This window comes from Vigna angularis, chromosome 1, assembly GCF_016808095.1.
Source record: "Vigna angularis cultivar LongXiaoDou No.4 chromosome 1, ASM1680809v1, whole genome shotgun sequence".
NCBI lineage: Eukaryota > Viridiplantae > Streptophyta > Magnoliopsida > Fabales > Fabaceae > Vigna > Vigna angularis.
In genome coordinates this window covers 45,717,933-45,735,493 of record NC_068970.1, presented here as the reverse complement: position 1 = coordinate 45,735,493, position 17,561 = coordinate 45,717,933, and the positions used below count along the sequence as shown (strand labels likewise).

The window sequence follows — 17,561 nt, the reverse complement described above, 5'->3', positions numbered from 1 at the left end:
TTTTTAGATATTTGTGGTACCGTTAAATTAACCATTGTTAAATAAGATAAATATTAAAAATAAGTAAATTTTTAGTATTGACTTAGTAAAATTACCTTTTCAATTGCACTTATTTATTTTTAATATTTTATTTTTAAAATTTCCTTTTTCTAAACGGTTTAGGATTTACAGGATATTAGCTAAAAGAAAAAGAAATAAAATAAAATAAGGTTAAAATTGAATTATGAAATTCTAACCTCATTTATTTGTAATATTTATATATATTTATAAGTTATTGTGAACTTAGCTTATACTAAATTATATATTTTGAATTCGGATGCATTCTTCGTATTTAAATTATATATTTCTTAATATAAATGTCTATATTTAAATATGAAAAATTTCTTCACTCATAATTTACTTATCTCACTTTTTATATAAATCTTCTCACACTCATCATTTTCATTCACATTCACCAATCTTCTCACACTCATAATTTTCATTTATCTCTATTTCTTTTACCTACATTTTATTCATACTCATCCTTTTTATCTACATTCATCTTCTTCCTTTATAATCATCTTCTTAATCCATTATAATTATTTATTTATTTATATTATTTAAACATAGAGGTACTATAGGAATATTTTTTTCTTTTGAAGTTAGTGTAATTAGCATTGGCAAAGCTGATTTTTTATCTACATTCATCTTCTTCCTTTATAATCATCTTCTTAATCCATTATAATTATTTATTTATTTATATTATTTAAACATAGAGGTACTATAGGAATATTTTTTTCTTTTGAAGTTAGTGTAATTAGCATTGGCAAAGCTGATGCAAAAAGACAAAATTGACACATAACCATTGATAAATGTCAAAAAATTTGGGGAGATAATAATATAGAATGAGTGCATAATGGTGTTGATAATGGTGTGACATGCTATCAGTCACGCTATTAAATTACCACTAAGACAACTTTTATATTGTCAAGTTAATAGTTAACACATTAGAAAGGGGGTTAACCCTGAGTCGTATTTCAAGAAATATAGAATTTATTTTCAACAATTGATTCTTATAAAATCCTACATGAAAGGTTAATAAAACACGATGCAAATAATAAAAGATAAAAGTAAACATCTAACCTATTGGAATTAATAAATAAGATTGATATGAAAATAATATAAATGTGAATTTGATAACAACAAATTAAATAACAAATTAATAAAAGACTATAAAACAATTTTAGCAAACAGGCTAATTTTATTGTTTTTCCAAAATAGATTTATCATCGATTATCTACAAATTATTGTTTTTAGATTTTAAATTAATTAAAGTAAAATTTTAATCAATTTGTTGGTGATCACATTATTAACCAAACTAGATTCTTAATTAAAAGGAAGAATTTTTTAGATTATTCATAATAAATTCAACTAAACATTGGAACAAGAAAGAATTTTGGCACCTGCTATTTTAGACATTGAGTTTCGGTTATGTAATTAGAGCATATCCAAGTGAGGTAAAAACGGTGACATTTTGGTTGTTAGGGAACCTAAACAGAAAAAGAGTTAAAATTTCACCCGGATAAAATAGTTAAAAAAACGTGAATTTTGAAAAAAATTTAAAATTTTCCCACATCTTTCGGTCTTGGTTGTTAGGGAACCTAAACAGAAAAAGATGTATGATAATGGAAACCAAATCTCTTTTTTATATTAAAAAATTTAAATAATGGAGAGGATTTTGAAAAATTTTACACACCTTTTGACCTCGGTTCTTTAAAAACTGAAACAAAACATATGTATGGTTTTGGTTGTTCAATAACCGAAACCAAATCCTCTCGTTCAAATAAAACAAGTAAAAGAATAACATGAATTTCAAAAAATTTTGAAAATTTCGTGCACCTTTCGACCTTGGTTGTTGGGAAACTAGAGTAAAAAAATATGTATGACTTTAGTTTCTTTGCAATCGGGGCTTATAAGTTTATGAAATTTTCAAAATTATCATAACGTCTTTATTTGTTTCGTTTTCTTGAAAATTGAATCATATAACAAGATTTAAAACGACAAAACGGCATTAGTGAACATAATATAGTGTTGAATCAATTTACATTCTAAGGTTTCACTAATACTTAAAGGATTATCACAAAACAATACATTTTTCTTTTTCTTTTCTTCTCTTTTTTATAAGGGTTGTGGCATCCTAATTGTCTCACTTTAATTATATTTGTTATTGGTATTCAAAAATAAAAAATAAATAAACACCATTACAAAATAACATGTAAATGTAGAATCACTAGTGCAGAAAGAGCTTTAGACGTTTGTTATTTTGGGCTTTTAACGTCTAATCTTTGTCCGACGTCTATATGGGTGACGTTAATGAGACGTCGAACCCGATAGGTCAGACGTCTATATAGACATCCGATAGGTCAGATGTCTAATAGACATCCGATAGGTCAGACGTCTATATAGATGTCTGACACTATAGATCAGACGTTTAAAACGTCGCCATATTTGATTGGATTTTTTTTCACTTGAGGCCTCTCGGGTTGCTCTTAGCTCATGGTGATTCGAGTTTACAACTTTATATTTTAGGTTAAGAGAATGTATTGTACGTTTTTGTTGTATTGGATGGTTTTAAAAACGCAGTAGAGAGAATTGGAGGAGTGCAAAACACAAGAATTCACCGCCCAAGGACACGAGCAAAACTACACCAAAACCCAACGAAAACGCATTTTAATCGGTTCAAATGAAAGATAATGCATCAAAGAGTGATGTAATCAAAGTAAAATTAATTTAAAGCGGTGCAAAAGTGAGAAAACGAACCTGAAAAGTGTAACCCGTAGAGAGAAAACGTGAGGAAGATGATGAACATTAAGTGTGTGTAACTGCTGCCTCGCGCTCGCAATGTTTTAATGTAGTCATATAGAAGTCGGTTCCCCCTACATCAAACGTCTATATGGCTGTAGAAGTCGGATTGGCGGGATCTAACGTCTAAATGGAGTTAAAAAGTGACTTTTTAGATTTCAAAAATGAGTATATAGAAGTCGGTTCCCCCCACATCAGACATCTATATGGCTGTAGAAGTCGGATTGGCGAGTTCTAACGTCTAAATGAAGTTAAAAAGTGACTTTTTAGATTTCAAAAATGAGTATATAGAAGTCAGTTCCCCCCACATCAGACGTCTATATGGTTGTAGAAGTCGGATTGGCGAGATCTGACGTCTAAATGGAGTTAAAAAGTGGCTTTTTAGATTTAAAAAATGAGTATATAGAAGTCGGTTCCCCCCACATCAGACGTCTATTTGGCTGTAGAAGTTGATTTGGCCGGAATTGACGTTGAAATGGAGTTAAAAAGTGACTTTTTAGATTTTAAAAATGAGTATATAGAAGTCTTTTTCCCCCACATCAGACGTCTATATGGCTTTAGAAGTCGGATTGACCGGATCTAACATCTAAACGGAGTCAAAAAGTGACTTTTTAGATTTAAAAAATGAGTACATAGAAGTTTGTTCCCCCATCAGACGTCTATATGGCTTTAGAAGTAGGATTGGCAGGATTTGACGTCTAAATGGAGTTAAAAAGTGACTTTTTAGATTTCGAAAATGAGTACATAGAAGTCTGTTCCCCCACATCAGACGTCTATATGGCTTTAGACGTCTGTTCCCTCTAGAAAAGACGTCTATATGATTGTTTTATTTACAGAAAATGCCACCAATCATTTTTTACGTTGGATATTTGAGAGTCGAGTCTAAAAGTTAACGTTAAAGGCCTTTTCTGCACTAGTGAATGTAACTACGGAAACATCACAACTAATAAAGACATGGGATAACTCTAAGAGATAGAGAAGTATTAACCCTATGATCAGTTTATTGTTCGGCAAAGCCTTATCCCTCCCAAACTATTATTAAGAAAGTTGATTAACTTTTACAGCATATAGCATGGAAAAGAAGTTCCTTTTATAGTAACAGTATAATTTGAATGTTTTTAACTGAAGTCACTTTCCACTTTTGGCTAAAACATATATTTTTAATTTTTTTTATCACAAATTAACACACACTACAATTCATTGATTATTCCTTCATTAATTATATTATTTAAACTTTTTTGTCTCGAAGGAAAATTTCACAAATAATGAGATAAATGAGAAGAATTTGTTATCTTTGGAGAAGTCGCTAATTAGCAGCAAAGGATGATTAAAGAGGTTGACATATTAATAATTTAATTCATTGAGTATACTAAACACACCATTTATATATCTATGATGTATTTTCATGGGTGAAACCCTCTGTCATTGTTTCTATGACATTTTTTTTTCATTTTTATGAAAAATTAACTTTTACAGATCAATTTATGTTTAAACAAATCCTAATTTATGAAAGATTGCTCATTCTATTTGTTTTTAAATCTTTACAAGTTGTTACCCTTTTTGTTAACCTCGTCAAAGTCGTCTTATGATAACAATTTTAAATAATAAAGAACCCAAGCGGGGAATCATTCAAAACGCAAGAGGAAAGGAAATTATAACCTATATCCAATTACAAAAGTTGACTAGGCGTAAATTATTTTTGTTTAACCTTTTAGTCTTCTTAATTATCTTGTGTATCAGTGAGGGAAAGTGAGATTGCAAAGATCATCAACGCTGTAATCCCATAGCCATGGAAGAAACTAGAAACCCTAAGGCCAAGGGGAAAGGTCCCACTTCAAGTGCCACTCCTTCGAGAGAACCTTCCTTCAAGAACTACGGATCAGGGCAACAAAATTTCCAAGATTCACAGATTAAAAGCGACTCATGTTCATGTGTTCTAAGCAGAAATGGGTCTGGTGAAGTGGTTTACCACGTTGGAGCTGGCCAAAAGTTCGAGAATTCAAAGATAAACGGTGTTAAAGTGGAATCGGAGACCACATCATATTCTGGATCAAACACCACAAGCAGTGAGATCTATTGCACTACTTGTGGATCCTTCATCAACCATGGAACTGGATCCCAGAATTTCGAAGGTTCCGTGATTAATATCGGTTGAAAGTAACCTATGACCACAGTGAGGTAAGAAGCACTTCCTTAGTGTTTTACGACTCAATGTGTACATGATAATGAATCTTTTAACTTTTGTATTAAGTTTTCTGGGATTCATGTCTGATTTTCAATGACAAGAGAAATTATAAAAAAAAATAAAATAAAAATCCTCAAGCTTTTACTCTTTGTCTAGCCTACAAAGGATCATTGGTTCCCTTATTTTCCGTGCTTATTTGACCAACCTTTGAGATGGGGAGGAAGACTAGGTCAGCGTGAATTAGGTCTTATTAGCATTATCAATATCTGTTAAGATAGCATGAAAGACAAAAACCTAATGTTATGAAAATGAAGACAAAACAAAAAATGAGAAATATTTAAAGGAAATGTTAATATGAAATACTACGAACACATGTTATACTAAATATGAAGTTTTAGCTAAGAAAGGAAATTTTTTAATTAGGCACTATTGTAGTGTTGTCTTTTAATTGAATATTTTCATTCAAACGGGCGTCAGACATTCTTTGATAGAAAACAGTGGTTCGTTGAAAAATAAGGTCGCAATCTACTTTTACTTCATATGCTATTTTATGATTTTCAGGTATTTGTATTAAAAGAGTAAAATTAAAATAATTAGTAAAATATAATTGTTTTAAAGTGAAAGTGAGAAGACAAAAATGTGAGTGAAGTCTTCATAGTTATGTATATGTTTCTGTTATAGAGGTATTTTGTTGTGTTTATATGTAGGTGCATGCTCCGTTAAATAAGTTTCTTGCAATAGAGTTTGTGAAGGGCATCTAGCGGCATCTTTGTTGGTTTCAGTAATTTTTTAATTTACCTTTTTGTAAGTTGGATTATATTGGTACGATTAACCTATCACAAAATTCGAGGTTGATATTAAACAAACCATGCAGCACAACTTTCAGCTCTTGTAAGGAGACATTGATGTAAAAATATCTGTGTGTAAGAAAAGTATAGGTTAAATAAGTTATTTTTTTCCTTTTTAAATGAGTAGACTTTAGTTTTAGCTTTTATAAAGGTTTTTTACTTTTGTGTTTTAAAATATAAAATTAATTATTGTTTTAGCTTTATATCACATCAATTATATAATAACGAGACTGGAATTTGTTATCCGCAAATTAATGTTAGGCTTAAATATACTCTTTACTTTTTTTATTTTTTTCAATTTCTCAAATTTCCACTGACAATTTCTTTATAAACTAATTCTATATGCTGTTTAAAATTTGAAAATAAAAAGTCAACTGTTGTTTCATGTTAAATTGACAATAAAAGGGATGAAATGGCACACTGACATGAATATTTTATTTTGATCATATATGACAAAATGATTTAACGTTATTGTTTCTTAAATAATGTGTCTGTACGGGGAAAGGAGTGTTCTCAATCAAATATCACGGACTCTTTTGTAGTAAGTACCACGAGTTTTGGTATATGCTGTAAAATCCATGAGGCTCATGATTATGATATTCTTTTTTTATTAGATTATATATATGTAAAAATGTATGTATGTATGTAAATACAAATGTATTGTAATTTTAGCTTCTCATTTGTGTCACTCACAGATTCTAGTCCTACAAAAGAACTTCATGTGCTATCTATTTCCACAAAAGCTAGTTACATTAGATTTTAATACTTCTTTATCACCAGTTGATCACAGTTCTTCTAATAATAACAATTAATGACAACCTATTTCGAAACAGTAGGAGACCCCAGAGCTGTATATTGGTATGAGAGTTATCGGTGCTTTTCTCACTGACTTTCATGGATCGCTTTGCTAACACTTTACATGTGTAAGTGATGCAAACTTGAATTCCCTGGGCAGCTAGATTTTGTAGCTTCTCACAACTTTTGATGCTATGAGACCTTGTTCTATTTTTTATGATTGTTTTTAGGCACAATATTCATTGATATCTGAACTCTATATGTACGACTTAGTTTGACTCCTTACATAATTTTACTATTGTATGAGAGTTGTCTTGAAAATTGTTTTGCAACCATTCTTTGCACGTAAATGTCACCTGTTTATATCTTTCTTGTCTCTGGCTTATATTACAACAAATCTGACTCTTCCTCGTCTGTGTTTTCTGGTTTTGTTTGGTTTTAAGCTGTGTCGGGAGAGCAGGTTGGCAAGAGGGCGAATGATGTTCTGATGTCTGTGTTTTCGTACTTTGTGTTTGGTGTTTGTTTGTGTTAAATTTTTCTAATGACCTAGAGACCCAAACTTTTATGCCTTTCCTTTTTATCAACAACTCATATCTTGTAAAACTTTTATGCTCTAAATAACATATATGATGTACTTGGATTTCCTTTTATCTGATTTGTCTTTTAAATATATTGTTGTTTGTGATTAAGGTATTTCAAGCGAATGATTAAGTGAACTTTTTAGCTATACATGTTTTTAAAATGTGATGGCTTACCCACCCAAATTCGCGAATATCAAAGTAATATTTATTATTATCAAAGTAATTTGAATTGGGAGTGATCAGCTTGGTCAAATACAGTGAGCTAATGAATCTAGTCAAACTGCACGCTAAGTACAGAGTATATGTGGACATTACACAGACTATATTCGGCAGCTTCTTTCTGCATTTCCATATATTTTTCCCTGCACCTCCATGTTAACTATAATTTTTTCCTTTTCAGATTATAGAATCCCAAGGTAAAAAAATATATTTTTAAGATTATATAATCCGGAAGCAATTATTTTTTCAGCAAAATACTTCCGGATTGAAGCTATTCTTAGCTATTTTTAGTTTTTAAATTACATAATTTGAAAGCTATCTTTTATTTTTCAATAAATTGGAAATTATTTTTCATTTTTGAATTGCACAATTCAAAAAATCATTTCATTGGGAAAAAAAAGACGATCTTTAAAATATCTAAAATTTATAAATGACCTTTAAATCGTATAATTTTAAGTTTTCAAATTATATATTCTGCAGTGACTTTCTATTCTTGGATTATCCAATTAAAGAAGAATATATGGAAAGTTTCTTTAATTTGAAGGTACTGCGGGGAGATACATATGAGGAAGAAACTGCCTGCTTATTCTCTTCTCTACCTTGGGCGCTTCTTTCTGCATTTAACAAGAATATAATTAATTTTCCTATAAATTATTTTTAAAAACAAAAAAACTAAAGGGTAAAATGGGACATTAAATAAAGTTGGAGGGTGCAGGAAGAAAATAGTGAGAAGCGCCTCTATCTTGCTACTTAGTAAGCCCAAATAACCACCATTGGATCGATCCTACCTTTGCAGCCCAAACTTATAAAATGTTCTGTCATTCACATTGCTTATAGATTAAGAAAAGACACACAGAAGAAAGAGAGGGAAAAAACTTATTTCGGAAGAATTAGCTTAATATTAAGAGCTGAAATTTTCATGTTAAATAAAATTGAGAAAATTTAATACTATTTAAGGAAAACATCATATAAGTTCTTTATCTTAAAATTTTAAGTTGGAAAAGATGACTGTTATTTATACCAAATTTGTAATTATAATGAGACATGAGATAACACTAAGAGATAAAAAAGTATTAACTCTATGACCAATTTACTGTTCTACAAAGCCTTATCGCAAAAAATAATTAAGAAAGTTGATTTTAAGAGTTTATATATAGAAACCATTATATAACGTGGAAAAGAAGTTCCATTTATAGTTGCAGTCAAATAATTTAGATTTTTTTAACTATAAGTCACTTTAACGCTTTTGGCTAAAATATATATACTTAAAAAAAAATTTCTCACAAATTAATACACACTGAAATGTATGGATTATTCATACTAGATTAAAACTTTTTTGTTTTTGTTAAAAAATCTTCACAAATAAAATGAGATAAAGGAGAATAGTTTTCTTTCTTTTTTTATCTTTGCATAACTCGTTAATTTTGAGCAAAAGATGATTAAAGAGGTTGACATATTAATAACTTATATACTAAACCCATATATACTAAACCTATATATATATATATATATATATATATATATATATATATATATATATATATATATATATATAATTTCATTCTATGTAGACATACTTTGAGTTTTCATTTGTGAGTTTACCCAATTATGCACCTCAACTAATTTTCTTATCTTGCTTTACAAACTAAAAGAAAATTATATTATGTTCAAAATTTCGTTGGTAATATCATTTTCGATAAATATATCAATGTTGATCTGTTAATAATTATTGACAAAAATATTGGTAAAACATTATCGATATATTTTTACTTTAATAATTATGGACAGAAAAATTCATCGATAAATATTGCGGTATGATATTTTTTTTTCGTTCTTTTTTTTCTTATTTTTTTTAATTTTTTCTTATTTAAAAAGAGACGACAGACTAGCTGAATGGAGACAGCAGCGTGACTGAATAGAGACCACGACCAAACTGAACGGAGATGACGATCCGACTGAACAAAGATGAAGAGCTGCTATGGTGGAGTTGAGAGGAAGAAGAGAGAAGATGAAACCGCCTCAAGCACTGAATATGTACACATGTGAAGGAGTGAAAAATATATAATGTTTTTGTCTGGCAAACAGAGGAGAAAAATGGAAGGACAAATTTTCGTATATTCATGTTAGTTTTGGAAGGGGTGAAACCCTCTCTCATTGTTCCTATGACACATATTTTTACACTTTAAAGAAAAAAAGTAACTTTTACATATTAATTTAGGTTTAAACATATATTGCTGATTTTATTTGTTTTTAACTCTTTCCAAGTTGTTGTCTTTTTTCTTAAGCACGTCAAAGTCGTCTTATATTAAGATTTTCAAATTCAAATAATAATAAAGACCCCAAGCAAGGGAATCTTTCAAGATGCTGACTAGTCGTAAAGTATTTTTTTTTAATCTTTGAGTCTTTGAGTCTTTGAGTCTTTGAGCCATGGGAAACCCTAACCCCCTGCCCCAGAGGAACGCTTCCTCTTCCGGTGTGTCTCCTTCGAGAGAACTTTCCTTCAAAAACTACAACAAAGAAGGGAATCAAAATTTCAAAGATTCACAGATTAAAAGCGATTCATGTTCATGTGTTCTAAGAAGAAATAAGTCTGGTAAAGTGGTTTTCAACGGTGGAGCTGGCCAAATATTCGAAAATTCAATTATAAACGGCGTAAAAGTGAAATCGGAGACCACATCATCTTCTGAATCAAAGACCACAGGCGGTGAGATCTATTGCACAACTTGTAGATCCTTCATGAACCTTGGAACTGGATCCCAGAATTTCCAAGGTTTCGTGTTGAATAACGGTTCAAACTAAGGTAACCTAACAGTGAGGTAAGAAGCACTCCCCTTAGTGTTTTACGACTCAATATATGATAATGAATTTTTTAACTTTTCTATTATGTTTTCTGGGATTCATGTCTGATTTTCAATGACAAAAGAAAATATTAAAAAATAAAATAAAAATCCTCAAGCTTTTACTCTTGGTCTAGCCTACAAATGATGATTGGTTCCCTTATTTTCCGTGCCTATTTGACCCACCTTTGAGATGTGGAAGATTGGGTCAGCGCGAATCAGGTCTGATTAAGCATTATCAATATCTGTTAAGATAGCACGAAAGACAAAAATTTAATATTATGAAAATGAAAAACAAAATGAGAAAAATTTAAAGGAAATGTTGTACTAAATATGAAGTTTTACTAAGAAAGGAAAATTTAATTAGGCATTATTGTAGTGTTGTCCTTTAATTGAATATTTTCATTCATACGGCCGTCAGATATTCTTTGATAGAAAACGGTGGTTCGTTAAAAAAAAAAGTCGTAATCTACTTTTGCTTCATATTTTATGATTTTCAGGTATTTGTATTAAAAGGGTAAAATTAAAATAATTAGCAAATATAACTGTTTTAAAGTGAAAGTGAGAAGACAAAAATGTGAGAGAAGTTGCATAGTTATATATATCTGTTACTGTTATAGAGGTGTTTTGCTATGTTTTTATCTAAGTGCATGATCCGAGTAATAGATCTTAAATACGTTTCATGCAAGGGCACTTAGCCGCATCTTTGTTGGTTTCTGTAATCTTTTAATTTACTTTTATCAAACTTGGATTATGTTAGTATTGACGCTGATTTTAAACTAACCATCACAACTTCCACCTCTTGTAAAGGAGACATCGATGTAAGACATTAAATATGTTTTTTATTCCTTTTAAAACAGTTTTAATGAAGGTTGTTTACTTTTTGTGTGTGTAAAATATAAAATTAATTTTTGTTATAGATATATATCACATCAATTAATTATTTATATGTCTAAAGTCACTTGATCATCTTTGGTGTTTTTATAATATTATGACATTATGATTTAACTTTTTTAAAATAATGTGTCTGACAATTTTGTACTACACAAAACTAGGAGTGTTCTCAATCAGATATCGCGAACTGTCAACTATAAAAGGAAAGGAGTTCCATTAGTTTTGGTATATGCTGTATAATCCATGAGGATCATGACTATGATATATATATATATATATATATATATATATATATATATATATATATATATATATATATGTATGAATTATGAACAATAGATATTTATTGTGTCTCAACCCTTTTAGATAATAGTCAACATTACAACATGTGTAAAACAATGTATCGTTTTGCTAAGAGACCTTGTTATATTTTTTATGATTGTCTTTAGGCACAATATTCATTGATCTGTAGACTCCATATGTATGACTAACTTTGATTGAGTGCACTTAGAAAATAGTAGTGTTGTATGAGAGTGTTGTCTTTAAAGTTGTTAAATTTGTAACCATTCTTTGCATGAAAAGGTTACATCTTTATTTATTTCTTGCCTTTGGCTTACATTAGAACAAATCTGACTCTTCCTTGTCTGCGTTTTCAGGTTTTGTTTGGTTTAAACAGTGGTGGGGGAGCAGGTCGCAAGAGGGCCAGATTGGTACTGGCAAGCCAATAAGATGTGCTGTCTGTGTTTTGTGTTTGGTGTTTGTTTGTGTTAAGTTTTACAGTGGAGTTTAACGACCTAGGCCTCCCTCATGGATATTTGTGTGTCTTGTTATGCCTTTCCTTTTTATCAACAACTCATATCTCCTACAACTTTTATGCTCTAAATAACACCATGAGTGTTGGAATGTGATCTACTTCGATTTCCTTTTATCTGCTTTGTCTTTTAAATATAGTTCTGTTTGTGATTATGGTATTTCCAATGATTGAGTGAACTTTTTAGTTGTGCATGTTTTTAGTCTGTCTTTTAAATAACATGTTCTCCCATCGAGTCCTATACTCTTCCATTCTTGTTTCTTATATTTTCATACGTTTTACACTCGTCCCGTTTATATTATATAGCGTTCTTTGTGATGAAGGTATTTCGAGCCAATGATTAAGTTAGCTGTGCATGAGTGTAAAATATATGTAATGGTTTACTCACCCAAATTCGCAAATCAAAGTAATACTTTTTATTGTATTAGTTACAAACTTGTTATTCATTAATTATTTTTTGTATACGTTAAGTATATGTATCTAACATCGAGTTTAATGTTTTGTAAATATAATCAAAAAGTGAATCATAATGAACTAATTATTTTCTACGCATAAAGATGAAAATGCTAAAGAAGGATTAGAAACGAACCAATAATCTTCTGATTGTAACTAATAACTTCCAACTCAAATCTATTTTTTAAATGATTTTTTATCGTACAAAAATTATATTTAATGAAGCAAATAGGGTGTTTTCGCCCAAATTTTCTATATACGTTTTAATCACAAACATAGAATACGACATCATATGTAAGTTAATGCCCCTGCAACTCAACAACAGACATTTTGTATTGTCAAATGAACTCCATCTGAAAATCGCAGTGAGTTTGTAAATAGCACTTACAAACTATGCCATTCTTTGTCTTTCCTCTAACGCTTAAGTTTTATCTACAGCCTTCGTATTCACGAGTAAGATATGTGCTTCTTAAACTGCAGAATTACCTCAACTTTGTTCGTATCTTCCTATGATACTAAAAATAAAGTTGCTAAATAAAGGGTGATTTTGTTAAAGTTTAAAAATAAAGTGTTTTATCAAACGATTGGTAATAATTAATTTTTATAAACATAGAAATTGCCTATGTTTTATTATAGTTATAAAAAAGTTAATTTCTTTGTTAAATGTCTTTCGTATTGTTAAAAATATAAGAGCTAATTTTAGTAAGTTATTCCAGTTGTTTATTAAAATAAGTTCAAGTTATTTTTTGCTTCGGCTTTTAAAAAGATAAAAATAAGTTTATTTTCTTTTACATTTAGTTTATGCTTTATAATTGGTTCCATAGAAAAGTCTGATACAATTAGTCAAGAGTTGACTCCCCCGGCCGTTTCTGTTCGGAAAGGAATCATTCTTTTGTATAGGGATTAATGTCATTCATTTTGTTTGGTTGTGTTGATGTTTATGGATGTTATAACATTCATTTTAAGTTCAGATTTTTGAATTATGTGGTATTTGTGGAAATTAAAGAAAGAAAAACAGTTAACAGGTTGAAGAACTCACAAGTAGATGCTAATAAGTGGTTGGGGTAGATTTTTGCAAGGAAATTTCTCTATATGAGCCATTTGCAGCATACAAAGTCTTGTGAATGGGTAGAATAATATTGCGATGAACTATGATGGGATGTTATATTCATTGATTCAATGTATGTATCTTCCACATTTACATCTTGTGGTTGTTAAATTATTTTGGTTGACGTTGTCGGGGAGAAAATCAAAGGGTCTTCGCTACACAACCGTGTGGGTCAGTGTAATTATTACAATGAAAATAAGTGGTCCTGTCCTTTTAAGAAACTATTCTTCGTCTGCTTTTATCTGATAAAGATGATCGTGGTCATGAACAGTATCATATGTGATGTGATTACACTTTGGCTGTTGTTCATTTTGTTTGGTTTTTTATTGATGTGTGCAGATGGAGATGAATTTAGTTTGTTTCTAGTAACATGTGAACAAGAGATTATTCTGCGTATTATTTCCAATTCTTTAGAACTTTTTCTCATCTCTTTGAACCATCCCTTTCAAGTTTTGGCGTGAACTATGTTTTAACTTTGTCGTCGTCGTTTTCCTGTCACCCACCTTTAAAATAGTAATGATAAAATAAACACGAGGCTGAAATGACTATCAGCAATTATAGATTCAAAACAATTAACCAACAACAAGGTAAAACTTAAATGCCAATAACCCTTCGGAATGAAACAATTAGGCATAGACTTAAATTTAAGGCTATTAGATACATTATTATGAGTGACCATTTTATAGTATTGGGAGAAGAAGAGTCACGAAGATACATTATTATGATTTTTTAATTTATGGTCATTATAATGTTTGATTTGTAATAACGGGAAATATTATGATTTGTAGATGAAAGATATAATGTTAATAGTATAACTTGTAAAGCTTATGTGAAATGAAAATCATATTCAAAATATTAAAGTGAGTTCAACTGTCACTTTTTAACAAATTAGTATAAGAGTTGACATAGTCAAAGTGTTTAAATGAGAAAAAGACAGTGAGAAAGAGATAGCTAACCTAGAAAATAGTATGTTCCTACCTAAGTGACAAAGAAAGTCAACTTTTTCAACTAAAGTGTGCAGATGAGAGTCTTTCTTAGATCCCAAGACGTGTGGGATTGTTACGAATGACTACTAAGAGTCAATGAAAGATGAAGAGTAGACAATGGCTTAAGTTGAGACATTAAAAAAATCACATGCGAAGGATCAATTAGCTTTGTACATGTTGTACCAAGCTTTTGACTAATCTAGCTTTGAGAAGATAATGAATGCAAAATCTTCAAACAAAGAGTGCAAACTTTTGGGAAACTTTACAAAGGTGATAATTGTGCTTGCAAGTTAAACTTAAACTTTTAGAGACGAGTTTGAAAGTCTGAAAATGGAGGGAAGAGAACGAGTGGTCGAGTATATATCTCGGGTAGAGGCAGTATTGAATCAACTGAAAAAAATGGAGAAGAGTTTCCTACCAACTAGACTGTGGAGAAGATCTTTAGGTTATTGACTAAAGACTTCGAGAATATTTTGTATGCCATTGAGGAGTCCAAGGACTTCACCATTCTCTTGGTTGAAGAGCTTGCTAGGTCTTGGAAAGCACATGAGCAACAAAGAAGGACGATGTTTGAGCCACTCGATGAAGTACTTTAGGCCAAGCTTGACCTAAAGAGAGGTGCTTAAACACTCGAGGTCGAGGTGGTCCTAGAGGAAGAGGCCGTGTGGATGAAGAGGTTATGGCCAAGGAGATGTTGAAGACGACGAAGAGAAAACTAGTCTGCAAAACAGGCATGGTCGTGGAAAACGAAAAGACCGAGGAGGTCGATTAAATAATTTTAACATTGATTGTTATAAGTGTGGCAAGCACAACCACTATGCGAATGACTACAGATAAATCAAATGTTACTATTATGGTAAGGCTAGTCATATTGCAAAATATTGACGAGATAAGAGAAAGGAGAAGACATATCTTCTTACTGAAGAAGTAGTTGAAGAATAAAAATTTTGATGATGGAAAGAAGCCCAAACATTGAGCTTCCAAGTGTGAGCCCAACTTTCGGGTTTCTAAGCTGAAAGAGCTTGGATGCAGTGTTACAGAGCTACAAGGCCTGATCGTCGAGCTGCAAGACCGGGTTGTCGAGCTCAATTCTAGTTGTTTCAAGGATGTGCCGAGTTGTTTTCGCGTTAGTGTTGAGCTAGTTGATGTTGAGTTGATTGATGTCGAGTTGAATCTAAGCAAGAGGCCAAAAGACAGGAACAAGGAGAACTCAGCAAGCTCGTTGAATAGTAAGGAGAGAACAACAATAGAGCCGAGTAGTGTGGGGAACCCAACATTGTGGATCGAGAGCTTGGCATTGTTCGTTGGGAGATCGAGTGATAGCTTCGTCCAGGTGTAGAAACTAGCAAAACCTTCATGAAATCTGGATCAGCGAAAGTAGTTGAAAACTGGTAGCGGATAAGGTGTTGTTTGCTGGCTGTTTGGAGTGGGTGAAGTGCTTAAGTGAAGTGGCTATAGCTCAAACGACCATCCATCAAGGAAGGAAGCTATAGGGGTGAATGGGGAAGCAAGGGAATGATTCTTGGCTGCAGAGAACATGGCTGGAAATTGCATCAGCAGAGATTCTCAAATCATGCAAAAAGCACTTGACCTTCTGGAGGGGAATCTTCAAGGTCTTGTTGGAGTTTTTTTTACCATGCCTCGAGTGATGGGAGCTTGGTGTGTCATGATGCTTGGTCCCCGCGTATCATTGGGCGATGAGTAGTTGGAGAGCCTATCGAGCTAGGAAAGCATTAAGGAAGCTCAGACGAGCAATTGGAGAGCTTGACTTCATTGGTTTAACGACTACATAACTCAGAGAAGTGTAAGGCAAGTTTGGCCAGCGCATTGAGATGCCTAGAGAGTGTAGAAAGCATGATAGAGAGGTTGAATAGCTCAGATAGTCCAAAAAAGGACGTGCAAAGCTCGATTATGGACAATAATAGCTTGGTCAATAATGAGGTCACTTTGGAGGAGCTTGGCAATGTTGGCAAAGGAAGTGTAGAGCTTGGTAAAGTTGGTGGAGAATGTTAGTAACTCCGCAGAGTGCAAGGACAACACGATCATTATTGGCCTCTAGGTTTTCATCCATTACCCACCCAATAAAAAAAAGCCTTAAAGGTTCTTGAATTTTATCATGTTGACTTAATGTATAATCACCAATTGAAAGCTCAATTTCATAAATTAAGTATTTTTTTATGTTTCTATAGGTAGGCTAATAGACATGGAAATCAAATAGTATATCCTAATTTTTCTGTACAAAATCTTTTGATGTTATGACAAATATAATGATGTGGAAATTATGGGGTATGCAAAACTGTTGATAGGACTAGTCATTCAATAGTGAGAAACTATTGACGACTAGATTCCACCTTACTACACATGGGCTCTTAAAGAGCCAATCCTAATGTGTTTGTCTTAGTTGAAGAGAAGAAAAACTAGACAAATTTGTGTCAAATGTGAAAACATAGATGAATAGACTTGCAGGCCTTTAGACAAACATAAAACCTCCTGAAAATATGTTTACCCTCATTCTCTTCAACTTTCACCTTCACTATGGATCTAGGATTATGGGTTAGGAGCTCATTCACATAATCATAGATCCTTAAATATTGCTCTTTGAAAGACCCATCAACATGGTCTGAAGCAATGGCTTTTGTCCTATAAGCCATGGATCTAGATACACCTACATTCCACTTTCTATTTATGCAAACAATAATCGACTAGTTTTTCAAATATTTTATGAAAACCAGCTCTGGTGCCAATTGTTAAAAAAGAATGGCTCAATTTCTCACACCAATAGGGGGGTGAATTGGTGAAGTATAAAATTTAAAACTTTCAAAATCTTTTTCACCAAAAGTAATGCCTTTATAACTTTCTTGAAATGCAAGGAAAAAGACTTGTTTATGCAACGAAAATTAAATCGATAGAGTACAGTCAGAAGTCGACTGAATAAAAGAGTGTAGGGATAGAAAGATCAAACACTGAGTTTTTATACTGGTTCGACCAACCCTACATCTAGTG

General features: G+C 31.6%; 2 long non-coding RNA genes across 2 annotated transcripts; both read left to right on the top strand.

The window, feature by feature from the left end:
* The first annotated feature begins 4,566 nt into the window (after positions 1 to 4,566).
* On the top strand, positions 4,567 to 7,337 carry LOC128194923 (uncharacterized). Its single transcript, XR_008246387.1, has 2 exons — positions 4,567 to 5,019; positions 7,113 to 7,337. It is a non-coding gene; the product is annotated as an uncharacterized LOC128194923 (long non-coding RNA).
* Positions 7,338 to 9,816: 2,479 nt separating this feature from the next.
* On the top strand, positions 9,817 to 12,128 carry LOC108319399 (uncharacterized). The gene is made up of 2 exons (XR_001831295.2): positions 9,817 to 10,285; positions 11,857 to 12,128. It is a non-coding gene; the product is annotated as an uncharacterized LOC108319399 (long non-coding RNA).
* Positions 12,129 to 17,561: the final 5,433 nt, after the last annotated feature.